This window comes from Athene noctua, chromosome 4 (genome assembly GCF_965140245.1).
Source record: "Athene noctua chromosome 4, bAthNoc1.hap1.1, whole genome shotgun sequence".
Taxonomy (NCBI): Eukaryota; Metazoa; Chordata; class Aves; order Strigiformes; family Strigidae; genus Athene; species Athene noctua.
The window spans coordinates 86,028,209-86,043,332 of record NC_134040.1 but is presented as its reverse complement, the minus strand read 5'-3'; the positions used below and the strand labels follow the sequence as shown (position 1 = coordinate 86,043,332).

Genomic DNA, 15,124 nt, shown 5'->3' with positions numbered 1-15,124 from the left:
CAGCAGGCAGAAAGCCGCCAGGGCCGGGGAAACAGCCCTCCCCTGCCTACAGGGCGGGCTTGGGGGCCAGAGAGCACCATTTGCCCCTCGGTGCGGGGACGGTGCCGCTCTCTCCTTAAAGGGTCGCCCCTCTCTCCGGGCAGCCAAACCGTCGGGGCAAGGGGGCAAAAGGCCAGAGACCCGAGCCCTGCTTACAGGGAGGTCACCCGGCGCAGCGCCGGCCAGGACACCAAAGGTGCCGGCAACGGTGCCGTGGGGAGGCCCCTTTGCCCTGAGCTCCCGCCTCTCCCCCCAGCCCTCTCTTCAGCCCGCCGCTCCTCCTCTCCCTCGCTCTGGCCTCGCAGCTCCTTCACGATGCCTTGTCTTGCTTCTCGAGGAGCTGGTGCTCGGAAGGAAGGCGCAGCCAGGCGCCAGCTCCCCCACCCGGAGGACAGAGCAGAGGCCCCGGCCCCGCTGCCAGGCCCCCCCCCGCGCCCAAGTTACAGGCCGGCCGGCCTGGCTGCGGCTCACCACCACGGCGCGCTTCAGGAGCTCCGCTTCCCGCCCCGGCCGCAGAGACGGCGCCGCTCACCCCCATTAGAGGGTTGCCACCTGCCCGGCAGCCTGACCACGGGGTGACGTGGCAAAAGGCCGGCAAAAACCCAAAGACCCGAGCCCTGCTTACAGGGGGGTCACCCGGCACAAAGCCGGCCAGGGCACCGAAGGTCCTGGCGACACGCTGGTGCGACCACAGCCCCGGTGACGGGGAGGTCCCTTTGCCCAGAGCGCCCTTCTCCTGCCTCCTCTTGCTGCCCAGACTTCCTCCGCTCTTGGCCTGCAGCGGTACAGGACGGAGACCTCCACGCCGCTCCGCCGCCTGCTGCAAGGGCAGGAGGATGCCGTCAGGTCCGAGAGCGATGCTGGTCCCCGGCGAGAGCTGGCCACAGCACCACCCGAACCCCGGCCGCCCTCCCACCACCCACCCCGCGAAAAAACCTCGCAGATCGGCTTTCCTCACCCAGTCGGTGCTCCAGTGCTTCGTGCAGGGACCGTGACAGGCTCTCGTCTGCAATGGGCTCCTGGCAGCGTCTGGCGGCTCCTGGCAGCGTCCGTCAGGGCCTGGACCCTCCTCAGCCCCTGAGGTGATGGCGGTCCCTCCTCATGCAGCTCCAGTCCCCCCCCATGCGCCCTGACGCAGGTCTGCTGCCCCTCCTAGGCGACGGCACTGGCCCCCCACCCTGCAGCAGCTTTGATCCCCTGCCAAGGTGGCTCCAATCCCTCGGCCCCGAGTCGATCCATTTCTTGCTGAGGCAGCGCCGACTTGCGCTCCCCTTTCCCTCAGACGGCCGCTCCGCCCCTCACAGCGGCGCTTTGCCCAGAGCGCGCTTCTCTTTCTTCCGCTTGCTGCCCAGACTTCCTTCGCTGCTCCTCCTGCTAACCCTTGCCTTGCACGGCCTTCCGCACGCGGTGGATGTCTCTCCCTTCTCCACCACCAAGTGCTGCAAGAGCAGGAGGGTGCCGTCAGGCCTGAGAGGGACGACGGTCCCCGGCGAGAGCCTGACACGGCACCACCCGAACCCTGGCCGCCCTCCCACACCACTATTCCTCTATACCCCCCCCCCCAAAAAAAAACCTCACAGATCGGCTTTTCTTACCCAATCGGTACTCCGGTGCTGCCACACGTGGAGTCGCGGCTGGCGCTGGAGCTGGGCTCGGAATCGGGCACTCTGGGCAAATGGAGCTGGGCATGCAAAACGGCGGCCACAGAGGCTGCGCCCCTGCTTACAGGGGGCTCGAGCCGCTGCCGGGACTGCGAAGTGCCCGGGACTGCAGGGCACGGGCCAGGCCCCGACTTACAGGGCAGCCCCGGTCCCAAAGGCCCACGAGGCCCCTCCTCTCCGCTACAGGGGCGCCCTGACCCGCACCCCGCTAACAGGGCCGCCACCCCACACAAGGCGCCAGCCAAGCACTATCGAGAGTGCTGGGCGCTGTCTGCCCTGAAGGCAGGTGAATCGGCAGCAGCGGCCCTTTCCCAAGAGGTTCTGGGGGCTGGGGAAGCAGAACTTCCCGAGGGGGGTTCCTCATCGCTTGGGAGAAGCTGCCGCGTCACTGCGGAGCAGCTGGTTGCAAGGGGCTGGCGGCTGAGGCCCACCCGTGCTGCCTGTCCCCCTAAATCTCCCCCTGCCCTGCCGTACCCCTGTCCCCTCTCCCTCTATGCTTTAAGCCCCCAGGCCGCCGGGCACCACCAGGTGAGAAAATGGGGTCTGAGGCGGCTCAGGCCGGGGCAGGGGGCAGGAGGGAGGAGGGAGGGCCGGGGGCCAGAGCACGCTGAGGGAAGGTCCCTCAGGCGGCCGGCTTCCCCGTCGTCCAGGCAGAGGAGCTGGCGCCCGACCGCGCCGTCCTTCCAGGCACCAGCTCCCGGAGAAGGAAGAAGGAAGAGGCATCCGTGGCCTGCGGAAGAAACTACGAGGCGAGGGCAAGCGAGAGGAGGAGCGGCACGCTGAAACCGGGGAAAGAGAAAGGGGCTGCGGGCAAAGGGCCCTCCCTGTCACCACGGCTGCTGTGGGACAAGAGCGTCCTGGGCAACTCTGGGAGGGTCTCGAGGACTCTGGGGCAGGTACTTGGCTCAGGGCCGTTCCCTGCGTTTCTAGAGGCTACCGCGGTTCTCGGTGAAGGGGACACAACTGCCGAGCCTTTGCCCTCGAAGGCCGGGGGCCGCAGACGCCCGCTCGCTACCCGCTCCTCCTGCCGAGGGCGGGGGACGGGCACAACCCTGCTTACAGGGCCGTCGGGTCAGAGGGCTCCACGGCTCGTGGCACTCGCCCCGAGTACGGGGCCGGCACGCTGGCAGGTCGCCAGCAGGACAGGCAGCCACCCAGGCCCAGAGAGCGGGCGGGTCACGCGGCTTGGCTCCGTCCTTGGAAAGGAGGGGCCAGCCGGGACTCGCCCTCCGCTCGCGGGCTCAGCGGGGACCGACCCCCTGTTGCTGCACAGAGCCCCTCTTTCCCTCCCGGGAAGTTTAAGCTAAGTACGCTGCAGCGATTTCAACAGGGGCCTAAACAAGAAGCTCCTTCACTCGCTCACTCGCACCGACGCGGACACAGGCAGGCACACGGACACGGACAGGGGGAAAGAAAACTTCCCAGGAGAGAGAGCGAGCTCTGTGCAGCCAATGTCTGGGGAGCCGTCCCCTCCCGCGAGCAAGAGAGCAGAGCCTCGGACCTGACCCCCCGGACGCACGGAGCCCAGAGGGACTCAACGTGCCACGGGGCTTCGCGGGGGACCAAGGGACAAGTGCCGCGACGCGCCCCGACTCCAGGGGGTCACGCTGGCCAGGCCGCCAGCAGGCAGAAGGCCGCCAGGGCCGGGGAAACAGCCCTCCCCTGCCTACAGGGCAGGCTTGGGGGCCAGAGAGCCCCATTTGCCCCTCGGTGCGGGGACGGTGCCGCTCTCTCCTTAAAGGGTCGCCCCTCTCTCCGGGCAGCCAAACCGTCGGGGCAAGGGGGCAAAAGGCCAGAGACCCGAGCCCTGCTTACAGGGAGGTCACCCGGCGCAGCGCCGGCCAGGACACCAAAGGTGCCGGCAACGGTGCCGTGGGGAGGCCCCTCTGCCCTGAGCTCCCGCCTCTCCCCCCAGCCCTCTCTTCAGCCCGCCGCTCCTCCTCTCCCTCGCTCTGGCCTCGCAGCTCCTTCACGATGCCTTGTCTTGCTTCTCGAGGAGCTGGTGCTCGGAAGGAAGGCGCAGCCAGGCGCCAGCTCCCCCACCCGGAGGACAGAGCAGAGGCCCCGGCCCCGCTGCCAGGCCTCCCCCCGCGCCCAAGTTACAGGCCGGCCGGCCTGGCTGCGGCTCACCACCACGGCGCGCTTCAGGAGCTCCGCTTCCCGCCCCGGCCGCAGAGATGGCGCCGCTCACCCCCCTTAGAGGGTTGCCACCTGCCCGGCAGCCTGACCACGGGGTGACGTGGCAAAAGGCCGGCAAAAACCCAAAGACCCGTGCCCTGCTTACAGGGGGGTCACCCGGCACAAAGCCGGTCAGGGCACCAAAGGTCCTGGCAACACGCTGGTGCAACCACAGCCCCGGTGACAGGGAGGTCCCTTTGCCCAGAGCGCCCTTCTCCTTCCTCCTCTTGCTGCCCAGACTTCCTCCGCGCCTTGTCCCACTCCCTCTTGGCCTGCAGCGGTACAGGACGGAGACCTCCACGCCGCTCCGCCGCCTGCTGCAAGGGCAGGAGGATGCCGTCAGGTCCGAGAGCGATGCTGGTCCCCGGCGAGAGCTGGCCACAGCACCACCCGAACCCCGGCCGCCCTCCCACCACCACCACCATCCCCCCTCCTTGCGAAAAAAACTCCCAGATTGGCTTTCCTCACCCAGTCCATGCTCCAGCACTTCCTGCAGGGATGTCTACGACGGGCGCTTTTCTCCTCCGGGCTCCTGGCCGCGTTCAGCAAGGCTTGGACCCTCCACCGCCCCTGAGGCGATGGCCGTCCCTCCTCAGGCAGCTCCAGTCCCCTCTCACCGGTCCTGAGGAAGCTCCGCTCCCCCACCCCCCGCCGTTGACGACACTCCCCCCCCCAGGTGATGACACCACCCCACTTCCCCCCACCAGGCGACGACACTGCTCCCCCCCCCCCCCCAGACAGAGAGGCGACGACACTGCTCCCCCCCCTCCCCCGCGCCGAGGCGACGACACTGCTCCCCCCCCTCCCCCGCCGAGGCGACGACACTGCTCCCCCCCCTCCCCCGCGCCGAGGCGACGACACTGCTCCCCCCCCTCCCCCGCCGAGGCGACGACACTGCTCCCCCCCCCTCCCCCGCGCCGAGGCGACGACACTGCTCCCCCCCCCCCCCCCCCGCCGAGGCGACGACACTGCTCCCCCCCCCCCCCCCCGCCGAGGCGACGACACTGCTCCCCCCCCTCCCCCGCCGAGGCGACGACACTGCTCCCCCCCCTCCCCCGCCGAGGCGACGACACTGCTCCCCCCCCTCCCCCGCGCCGAGGCGACGACACTGCTCCCCCCCCTCCCCCGCCGAGGCGACGACACTGCTCCCCCCCCCCGCCGAGGCGACGACACTGCTCCCCCCCCCCGCCGAGGCGACGACACCGACCCCCTCTCCAAGGCGGCTCCCGTCCCGTCCCCCCCCCCCCGTTCCCAAGTCGATCCGGTACTTCTCCAGGCAGGTTCGACTCCTGCTCGCCCCTTCCCCGGGCAGGTCCCCCTCAGGCGACCGCTCCGCCCCTCACAGCGGCGCTTTGTTCAGAGCGCCCTTCTCTTTCCTCTTGCTTCCCAGACTTCCTCCGCTGCTCCTCCCGCTCGCTCTTGCCTCGCAGGTCCTTCCACACGCAGTGGACATCTCTCCCTTCTCCGCCACCAGCTGCTGCAAGGGCAGTAGTGTGCCGTCAGGTCTGAGAAGGACGCCTGTCCCCGGCGAGAAGTGCCCACAGCACCACCCGAACCCCGGCCGCCCTCCAACCCCCCCTTCCCCCCCGAAAAAAACCTCACAGATCGGCTTTTCTCACCAGAGCCGGTGCTCCAGCACTTCCTGCAGGGACGACCGCGCCGGGCACTCGTCTGCTCCAGGCACCTTGCCGCGCCTGGCGGGTCCAGGACTCTCCTGAGCCCCTCAGACAATGGCGCTCGCCCCCAACAGGCGACTCGGGTCCACCCCCGCCCGCCCCGAGCCGAGCCGAGCCGATGAGGTCCCCGCCGAGGCGGCGCCGATCGCCGAGCAGCCTTTTCCGGGGGCGCCGCTCCCGCTCCTCTCAGGCGGCCGCGCGGCGCCTCACTGCTGCGCGCGCCGTTCCCGCCCTTCGCCTGAGGCGAAAGCTCCGCCCCTCACGTCGGCGCGCGGCGTTCCCGCCCGCCGAAAGCGTCGGGGGCGTGCCGAAAGCGTCGGGGGCGTGCCGAAAGCGTCGGGGGCGTGCCGAAAGCGTCGGGGGCGTGCCGAAAGCGTCGGGGGCGTGCCGAAAGCGTCGGGGGCGTGCCGAAAGCGTCGGGGGCGTGCCGAAAGCGTCGGGGGCGTGCCGAAAGCGTCGGGGGCGTGCCGAAAGCGTCGGGGGCGTGCCGAAAGCGTCGGGGGCGTGCCGAAAGCGTCGGGGGCGTGCCGAAAGCGTCGGGGGCGTGCCGAAAGCGTCGGGGGCGTGCCGAAAGCGTCGGGGGCGTGCCGAAAGCGTCGGGGGCGTGCCGAAAGCGTCGGGGGCGTGCCGAAAGCGTCGGGGGCGTGCCGAAAGCGTCGGGGGCGTGCCGAAAGCGTCGGGGGCGTGCCGAAAGCGTCGGGGGCGTGCCGAAAGCGTCGGGGGCGTGCCGAAAGCGTCGGGGGCGTGCCGAAAGCGTCGGGGGCGTGCCGAAAGCGTCGGGGGCGTGCCGAAAGCGTCGGGGGCGTGCCGAAAGCGTCGGGGGCGTGCCGAAAGCGTCGGGGGCGTGCCGAAAGCGTCGGGGGCGTGCCGAAAGCGTCGGGGGCGTGCCGAAAGCGCCGGGGGCGTGCCGAAAGCGCCGGGGGCGTGCCGAAAGCGCCGGGGGCGTGCCGAAAGCGCCGGGGGCGTGCCGAAAGCGCCGGGGGCGTGCCGAAAGCGCCGGGGGCGTGCCGAAAGCGCCGGGGGCGTGCCGAAAGCGCCGGGGGCGTGCCGAAAGCGCCGGGGGCGTGCCGAAAGCGCCGGGGGCGTGCCGAAAGCGCCGGGGGCGTGCCGAAAGCGCCGGGGGCGTGCCGAAAGCGCCGGGGGCGTGCCGAAAGCGCCGGGGGCGTGCCGAAAGCGCCGGGGGCGTGCCGAAAGCGCCGGGGGCGTGCCGAAAGCGCCGGGGGCGTGCCGAAAGCGCCGGGGGCGTGCCGAAAGCGCCGGGGGCGTGCCGAAAGCGCCGGGGGCGTGCCGAAAGCGCCGGGGGCGTGCCGAAAGCGCCGGGGGCGTGCCGAAAGCGCCGGGGGCGTGCCGAAAGCGACGGGGGCGTGCCGAAAGCGCCGGGGGCGTGCCGAAAGCGCCGGGGGCGTGCCGAAAGCGACGGGGGCGTGCCGAAAGCGACGGGGGCGTGCCGAAAGCGACGGGGGCGTGCCGAAAGCGACGGGGGCGTGCCGAAAGCGACGGGGGCGTGCCGAAAGCGACGGGGGCGTGCCGAAAGCGACGGGGGCGTGCCGAAAGCGACGGGGGCGTGCCGAAAGCGACGGGGGCGTGCCGAAAGCGACGGGGGCGTGCCGAAAGCGACGGGGGCGTGCCGAAAGCGACGGGGGCGTGCCGAAAGCGACGGGGGCGTGCCGAAAGCGACGGGGGCGTGCCGAAAGCGACGGGGGCGTGCCGAAAGCGACGGGGGCGTGCCGAAAGCGACGGGGGCGTGCCGAAAGCGACGGGGGCGTGCCGAAAGCGACGGGGGCGTGCCGAAAGCGACGGGGGCGTGCCGAAAGCGACGGGGGCGTGCCGAAAGCGACGGGGGCGTGCCGAAAGCGACGGGGGCGTGCCGAAAGCGACGGGGGCGTGCCGAAAGCGACGGGGGCGTGCCGAAAGCGACGGGGGCGTGCCGAAAGCGACGGGGGCGTGCCGAAAGCCGAGATACAGGAGCAGGGGCGGCCTGAGCTCGGGCACAGCGTAGAGGCGGGATTACCAGGAGGGAGGGAAATGGGCAGGCAGGCACATGGAGCGGCAGACAGGCTCGCAGAGGATAACAATGCCTGGGAACTGGCCAGAGAAAGCTGTGGGCAAAAAGAGACCCCAAAGCCGATCTGAAACAAGAACTGAACAAGGAAAATAACAGCGCTAGGTTACAGGAGAGAAAGGGAGGATGAAACAAAGGAAGGAGAGAGAGCAGGACCAAGCATCTGGAAGAAAGAAAAAGGGAGAGCTAGAAGAAGACACAAGAGGGAGTGGGAGCAGGAACGAACGAGAGCAGAAGTACAGGGAAGAAAAAAACAACAAAAATCATAGCAGCATGGGATAGAGAGGGGGCCAGGGGACAGCCCAAAACGTCCAAGAGGGACAACAGGGCCCGAGGGTCCGCGACTCACCGCAGGTGTCGCTCTCAGCGCTGCCAGGAAAAATTTGCCAATTCAGACCCTTCTTTCTCCTTCTCTCCTCCTTTCCTTTTCTGGAGGTGCAGTCGCTCAGCTGCCCTCCACCTCAAAGAACACGCGGGTGTCTCTCGGCTCTTACAAAACGCAGCTTCCTGCACGTGTGGCCTCGCTCGCGCGCTGCGCGGCCGTACCGCGCTCTGGGTGACGCGCACGGACCCTGATCGCACGCTGGCGGTCCGGCCCGCTGCGGACTGTACAGAGGGCTCCTGCCTCGCCCAGAGAGGCAGGCTCTCTCTTCCTGCAGTGGAAGGCAGCTGCTGCCCACATGCCCTTGATTTTCTTCTTTCCCTTTCTCAGGCCTCTCCAGCTTCAGCTGTGACAGCTCCTGTCCACAGCCAGAAAACGTCCCAGGGGCCTGTCCCTTCTCACCTCTCTGCTGCGAGGAGCACAAGGGCAGGCAGAGAACCCCACACAGTTCTGAAGTGGGTCCAGTCGACAGCATCCCCAGGGAAGGAACAGGCAAGCGCGGCCCCGGTGAGGCCTCTGGGAGAAGGTGAAGCGACTGCCGTTATTACCGTAGATCGCCCCTGGCCGGAGCCCCCCTTCCACAGGGGCTCCTGCGGAGGCGCCAAGGGCCGGCTTGCCGCCATCCCCGCGGGGCTCGGGGGTGACCTGGGGCTACGGGACGGGCTTCAGGGTGAGGTGCGAGACCTGGGGCCAGGACACGGTGCGGGCGAGGCCAGTGCCAGCTCAAGGGGAGCTCTGGCAAGCTGGGGAGGCACCCAGCACCAACCCCCGGGGGACACCCATCTTCTTCCCCTCTGCCTTTGTCCCAGCTCTCGGGTAACTCCCTGGGGCTCCCCCGGCCCGGATCACCTCCAGGAGAGCCGAGGCCTGACACAGCAGGCGGTGTGAAGCTTCCTGCCCCACCGCTGCCGTGTGGCCAGCGGGCAGGAGGGGCCCCCACACCTGCCAAAGGGGCTGGCCGGCCTCACCGGCGGCCTCGGCCCTCGCCCAACCCCAGGAATCACGCCCAGCAAGCCTCACGCTGCGGCAGCAGGAAGGCGGCTCTGGCGGTGCCGCACACCTGTGCGGGGCCGGCGCTGCAGTCCTGCCCTTCGCGCACCGAGCGCCCGCCGGCAGCGTGACGTGGGGCGGCGGCGGCATTTCCTTACCAGGAGGGGGCACGGAGCGTGGCCGCACCCCCCCACGGGCATCGGAGCATCGCACTGACGTTGCTGGCGGGCGGCAGCGTGGGGCACGGGGCCACCTCTGTGTCGCCCACCGACAGCACCGTGTGGCGTTTGCCAGGCAGCGGCGGTTAGCGCAGGCGAGCGCCACCCCCCGCGCGAGCGGCGGCCGAGCGGCACGTCACTGCGCACACGCTCTCGAGGAACGGGCACGACGCTTGGTGGGGAGCAGCTGGAAGCCCCCGGGAATCCACGTGAAAGCGGCAACAAAACTATCCCTCGTGCTGCGCCACAAGGGCCGCGGCGGTAGCGAGGACTGCGCCGCGCTACGGGCGCCCACGAGCGGTGCGGCTGCCTGGCAGCCGAGTCTGCAGAACCTACAGCTCCTGGCACGCGCTGGCCAACGCGGCACGGCCGCCTGCACGCCAAGCGCTGTAAGACCCCGCATCCCAGCGTGACCCAGGGAACCAACGCGGCTGGCCAGAAACCCCACACGCCAGGACCACAGCTCCCGCTGGGTTGCGAGAGGCGGTTTTCTCTGCTTTCTGACCCTGCAGCAACACCGTTGCTCACCCCTCCGAACCCCCACCAGTGCACCCAGAAGCCTCACCACCGGCTCGGGGCAGCCCCTGCCACCACCTCCAACACTGCCACCCTGCAGGCACCGCCATCCTCCCCAGGAGCTGCCAGCTGATGGCACGGCTCCACTCACCTTCTCCCTCGGTGCAGCCAGGGCCCAGCAATGCTCAGCGACTGCTCTGCTCCTCCCTTGGTTGACACCGACCCCTCCGACGGCTGCCTTGCTCTTAACAGCAGCACCCGCCCCGCCCCGCCCCTCCACCCGGAGCAAGCCCTTTACAGGGAGGGGCCGCTGCCATCAGCCTCACTGCCCACACCTGGGGCCCCTCCAGCCCCAGCCCACAGCTGGAGGCCATCACCCACCCCCACAGAGCATCATCACCCCTCCCAGCCCCTCACCTGGGGCAAAGGAAGCACAAAAGGCAGCCGGCAGCCAGCAAGTGTTTATTCAGTCACACACAGAACAAGTCCCAGAAGGGAGTGAGTCTGCTCCGGGGCTCAGGGCCCCTAATGCTGCCCCTGCTCCTGGCACACCTTGGCGCTTGTTCCCGGAGCCACGCTCCTCAGTCCAGCCGGGAACAGTCAGTCGGTTCCTGGAGCAACAAGCTGCAGGGCAGAGCTGGAAACTGCCAAACATGAGGAGCAAGATGCAGGACACAAGAAGACAGAAGAAAGGTGGCAGCTAGCTGACTAGTACAGGGGTAGAGAGAAAACAAGAGATGAGCAATGGGGCGGTGAGAGGATGGGGACAGGGAACCCAACGTGGATATGCAGAAAAAAAAGCAGCAGGGAGAGAAGAAAACAGGCAAAAAAAAAGCTGGGATGGGTGGCACAACAGACATGGAGGGGAAAAAAAAAAGGGGGGGGAGCAGGGAGCTAGACCAAGCAAGATGGAAGAAAGACCAAAAAGCTCCAAAGAACAGGGCACAGAGGGAGGAAAAAGCAACAGCGATGGGGAGTCAGGACAGCAAACCATGGGAAGGAACACAAAACAAATCACATCGCTACATGTGACAGGGCAGAGAAGGAAGAATTAGGAAACAGGGACAGAGACACAGAAAAAAAGAGACCTGGAGCCAAAAACTAATCCTGATGCATACAGAAAGAAGGGGGGTGGGGGTGGGGGGGTGTATTCTAAAACAGGGGAAACAGAGACAGAGAGATGGAGAAAAGACAAAAGCAACAGACTACAAGGCATCGAGAGAGGAATTACTGAATAGTAACAGAGCGCCAGCCAGAAACAGGCCACAAAGCAGCAAAGATCACAGGGGTACGGGGCACAGAGGAAGGAATTCGCAAACCTGGCACAAGGAGCCAGACAGAGAGAGAGCGAGGCAAAAATTAAATGGTGAAAAGAGACAGACCGCAGGGCAGAGGGAGGAATTGATAAACAGGGACAGGGCACCCAGCAGAGCATGATGGAGAACAGGGAAAAAAAAATAGCAGCAAGCTACAGGGAAGAGGGAGGAATTAAAGACCAGTGACTGGAAGACAGACAGCGACACATGGAGAGAGAGAAGACAAAAGAGCGATGGGCAACAAGATGGATAGGGAGGAAATGAAAAACAGCAGAAGGGAGTCAGCCAGAGAGAAAGACACTGAGGAAAAAGGCCAGACAGGCTATGAGGGACGGAGGTAGGAATGAAAAACGGGGGACAGGGAGCAGGAAAGAGAGAGATGGAGATCGCAGGGAATAGCAGCGGGTGCAGGAAGAAGAAAGGGGCATCAATAGGAACAGGGAGCTGGACAGAGAGGGATGGAGAAAGGCAACAAGAGCGGCAGGGTACAGGGCAGAGAAAGGGAAGACCTACAAGACGGGGACAGGGAGATGCTCCAAGCAAGACGGAAGATACGGGTGAGCAAAAAAAGTTGAGCAGCACCAGAAAGAGAGGAGTCTAGGAGAAAGACAGGGAGGGACCAGGCCACACAAGAGGGATGAGAGGGGCCCAAGAGCTCGGGACTTACTGCAGTTCTCCGCGCTGCCGTGAGAATTTGACAGGTCAGACTCCTCCTTCTGTTTGCCTTCTCCCTTCCTCTTCTACAGCTCCAGGTGCCTGGCTGTCCTCCACTTAGGAGAAGATGTAGGTGTCTCACAGCTCTTACGAGATGAGGCCTGCTAGACACAGAACCTCATTCAATCACACACTACGTGCAGGAGTAGGACAGAGGAAAGAGCGAGAAACCGAGAAGTGAGGAGCAGAACGGAAGGATCGAGAGAGAAATGGACTGAGGAGTGATGCAAAAGGTACAGAACAAGCAGTCAGAAGTGCAGACAGAAAAAGAAAAGGGAGCAGCAAGACGAGAGAGAAAGTGAGAGAGGAAGGGGGAGCAAGGCAGAAGAAAAGAAAGAAAAGATCTAGAGAAGAAGAAAAAAAAAATCACAGCATGGGAAAGAGAAGGGCGGGAAGGGACTGGGACATACAAGGGGGGCGACAGGGCCCCGAGGGCCCGGGACTCACCGCGGCTCTCGCTCCCGGCACTGCCGGGAGAACTGGACAGGTCAGATGCTTCTTTCTCCTTCCTTCCTCCTGCCCCTCCTCTTCTTCTGAAACTCCACTCGCCCGGCTGACCTCCCCCTAAAAGAATACGCGGGTGTCTCTCGGCTCTTACAAGACGTGGCTTCCGACACACGCAGCCTCGCTCGCTCGCTCGCTCCGCGGCCGTTCCGCGCCTGGGTCCGGCCCGCTGCGGACTGTGCAGAGGGCTCCTCGCTCACCCGGAGAGGCAGGCGCTCTCCCCCTGCAGGGCGAGGCGGCTGCTGCCCACATGCCCTTGACGTTCTCCTTCCTTCCCTTTCTCCGGCCCCTCCAGCTCCAGCCGCGGCGGCTCCCGCCCCGCTGCCCACGGCCGGGAAGGCTCGGCTCCGCCCGTCCCTTCTGGCCCCCGAGCCGTGAGGAGCGCCAGGCCGGGCAGAGACACCCCACGCCAGCCCGAGCTGGGCGCAGCCGGCGGCATCCCCGGGGCAGGAACGGACACGCGCGGCCCCAGCGCGGCCTCGGGAGGGGGCACGGAGGCGGCAGGGACCCTTATTGCCGCGGCCCGGCCCGGCCGCAGCCCCAACACTCACCTCCGCCGCGCACGCGCACTCCCGGGAGACGCCGCGGCCGCGCATGCGCACCCCCGGGCCGGGGGGCACACCGCGTCTCGGGGAGCCGCGGGCAGCCCGCGGGAAACCGCCACAAAACCGCGTCTCGGGCCGCGCCGCGGGGCCGCGCCGGTACCGAGGGCTGTGCCGTGCCGCGCGCGCCCGCCAGCGCCGCGGCTGCGGGGAACCGAGAGCGCAGAAACTGCAGCTCCCGGCGTGCCCCGGGGAGCCAACATGGCCGTCCGGAAGCCCCCTGCACGTGACTACCGCTCCCGCCGCGCCGCCCGCGCACCCGGAAGCCCGGCCGAGCGCAGCCCCGCGCGGCTCCGGGCAGCGCCGCCGCCGCCCGGCCCCGACGCGGAGCGGCCTCCGCCCCCGGTCCCGCCGCACCTTTCCCCGCAGCCGCCCGGCCGCGCGGCCCCGCTCCTGCCTCGGCTCGCACCGGCTCCTCCTCCAGCACCGGCCCCGGACAGGGAGGGGGCGCTGCCTGCAGCCTCCCTGCCCGCCCCTGCGGCTCCTCCGGCCCGGCCCACGCTCCCCCCCCCCGGTAACTATAGCGACCAGCACCGTTAATAAACGCCGGAGGTGCCCGTCGCTCCTCCGAGCTCGCGCTCTACGGGCCGCCGGTCCTCCGGTCGCGGGGCCGCCGCCGCGCACGCGCACTCCGGGGGCCGCCGCCGCGCACGCGCACGCCGCAGGTCGCCTCTCCCCGCCGGGGGAACCTTCCCCGGCCAGCGGGAGCAGCCGCTGGACGAGACCGCTCCGGTGCGCGGGCCGACGGGACCGACGCTGCCAAATCTTATAACCCCCCGGAGAGGGAGGAGCTCCGGCACGGCCGCAGCGCAGGGCAGCGCAGTCTCGCCTTGTGACCCAGAACTCAGCGGGGTGACCGAAGTGTCGGTCAGAGCAGCCTCAGGGCTCTTCGGACGGGTGGAAGGGGGAGGAAAGCCTGTGACAACGCGACACGGGAGCGCAGAGTTGTTTTAAGGACGAAACAGCGTAACTTCGGTCCCTGGGAGACCAGTACAGTAACTATTAAAAGCACACGTATTGTTAGATATTTTTCCTAAACTCACATTTATCCAATTTAGTTTTTCAAATCCTGGTGATAGCAGAAATAGTTTTTTAAAAAAACCCAGATAAATCCAGGAACATTTCTGCCCGCGTTCAGCCGCTCTTCTGGAGCGTACGCTAGGAGCTGGAGAACCCGAGCAAGCTGTCTGATTATATTTACGGCAGCTCTGGCCCCGACAGCTCCCCCGTCCGTCCCCTTGCCAGGAACTAGCGCCGCGGCGGCTACAGCTCAGCCCAAAGCCAAACCGACACCGACCTCGGCTCTGGAAAGCGCCACCTCATCTCCCCCCGTTTTGCTGATTAGGGATATCAATTCAACTCAGACACCGGAGTGAAAGGAGCAGGCGTATTTTATTAGAAATAACTAAATAACAGAAGAATATGGAAAACACGCAGTCAGGAAAGACGGAATAGTGCACTCACACAGATAGGAAAATACAGGGTAACGCATCAAATCCTGACTGCCTGAGAGAGAGGGAACAGCGATTAAAAAAGATCCCTCAGCACCTGCACCCGTTGCCACCACCCAGACCCGCAGGCAGCCCCGGTTACAGCGAGGGTTTGCAGAGCCTTTCCCGGCAAGTGGGAAACCCTACGCGGTGCGTCCACCCGTAGGTGAGGCCTCCAAAGTCGCTGTGAGCAGGTCCACCCTTCTATACCCCAAAATCGGCAAGCCAGAAGAGCTGGCACCTTGGTTTGGAGCGGAAATATCTGGTTTCAATCTCACATTAGATTCCCCCGGAGCCTGGCCAGGGCTCAGGGGAGAAGCTAAGGGAGCTCCTCTGCTTACCCAGGCAGACTAGGTGCAAGGGCTCACGTCAGGCCACAGGGCCAGACTACGGTCTCCACGACCCGGTTATTTTATCCCCACACAAAGAAAGATAAATGTACATTCAAGAGAGCCACGTCTTCCACACCTGTTTCACTAACGATGACATACTGAGTGAGCAGCTTCGGCTCAGGGCCTGTTGTTCAGGCTTCAATACTTCCACTTTTTACATCGGAATAGGTGGTTGGTTATCACTTAGTAAAATACCTGTTAGCACAATGGTTAACAGTTACAAAATACACAGGACTCGTCTACAAGTCAACTCTGGCTTGGCCCTATTGTCCAAGCCTTAGCGCTTCACCCCGAGAGTCCCCTTGCAAGCAGCCAGGACCAACACACGCCGCAAACATTCCAGCGGCTGCCAAAGGTTAAAATCCCACGCGCAGCGCCACGTGG

The 15,124-nt window shown here is 66.4% G+C and overlaps 1 long non-coding RNA gene across 1 annotated transcript; it reads right to left on the bottom strand.

Moving 5' to 3' along the window:
• Nucleotides 1-10,178: 10,178 nt before the first annotated feature.
• LOC141959831 (uncharacterized) lies at nucleotides 10,179-13,468 on the bottom strand. Its single transcript, XR_012633511.1, has 4 exons — nucleotides 13,393-13,468; nucleotides 12,200-12,316; nucleotides 11,706-11,856; nucleotides 10,179-10,366 (listed from the first exon to the last, which is right to left on the bottom strand). It is a non-coding gene; the product is annotated as an uncharacterized LOC141959831 (long non-coding RNA).
• Between the last annotated feature and the right edge of the window lie 1,656 nt (nucleotides 13,469-15,124).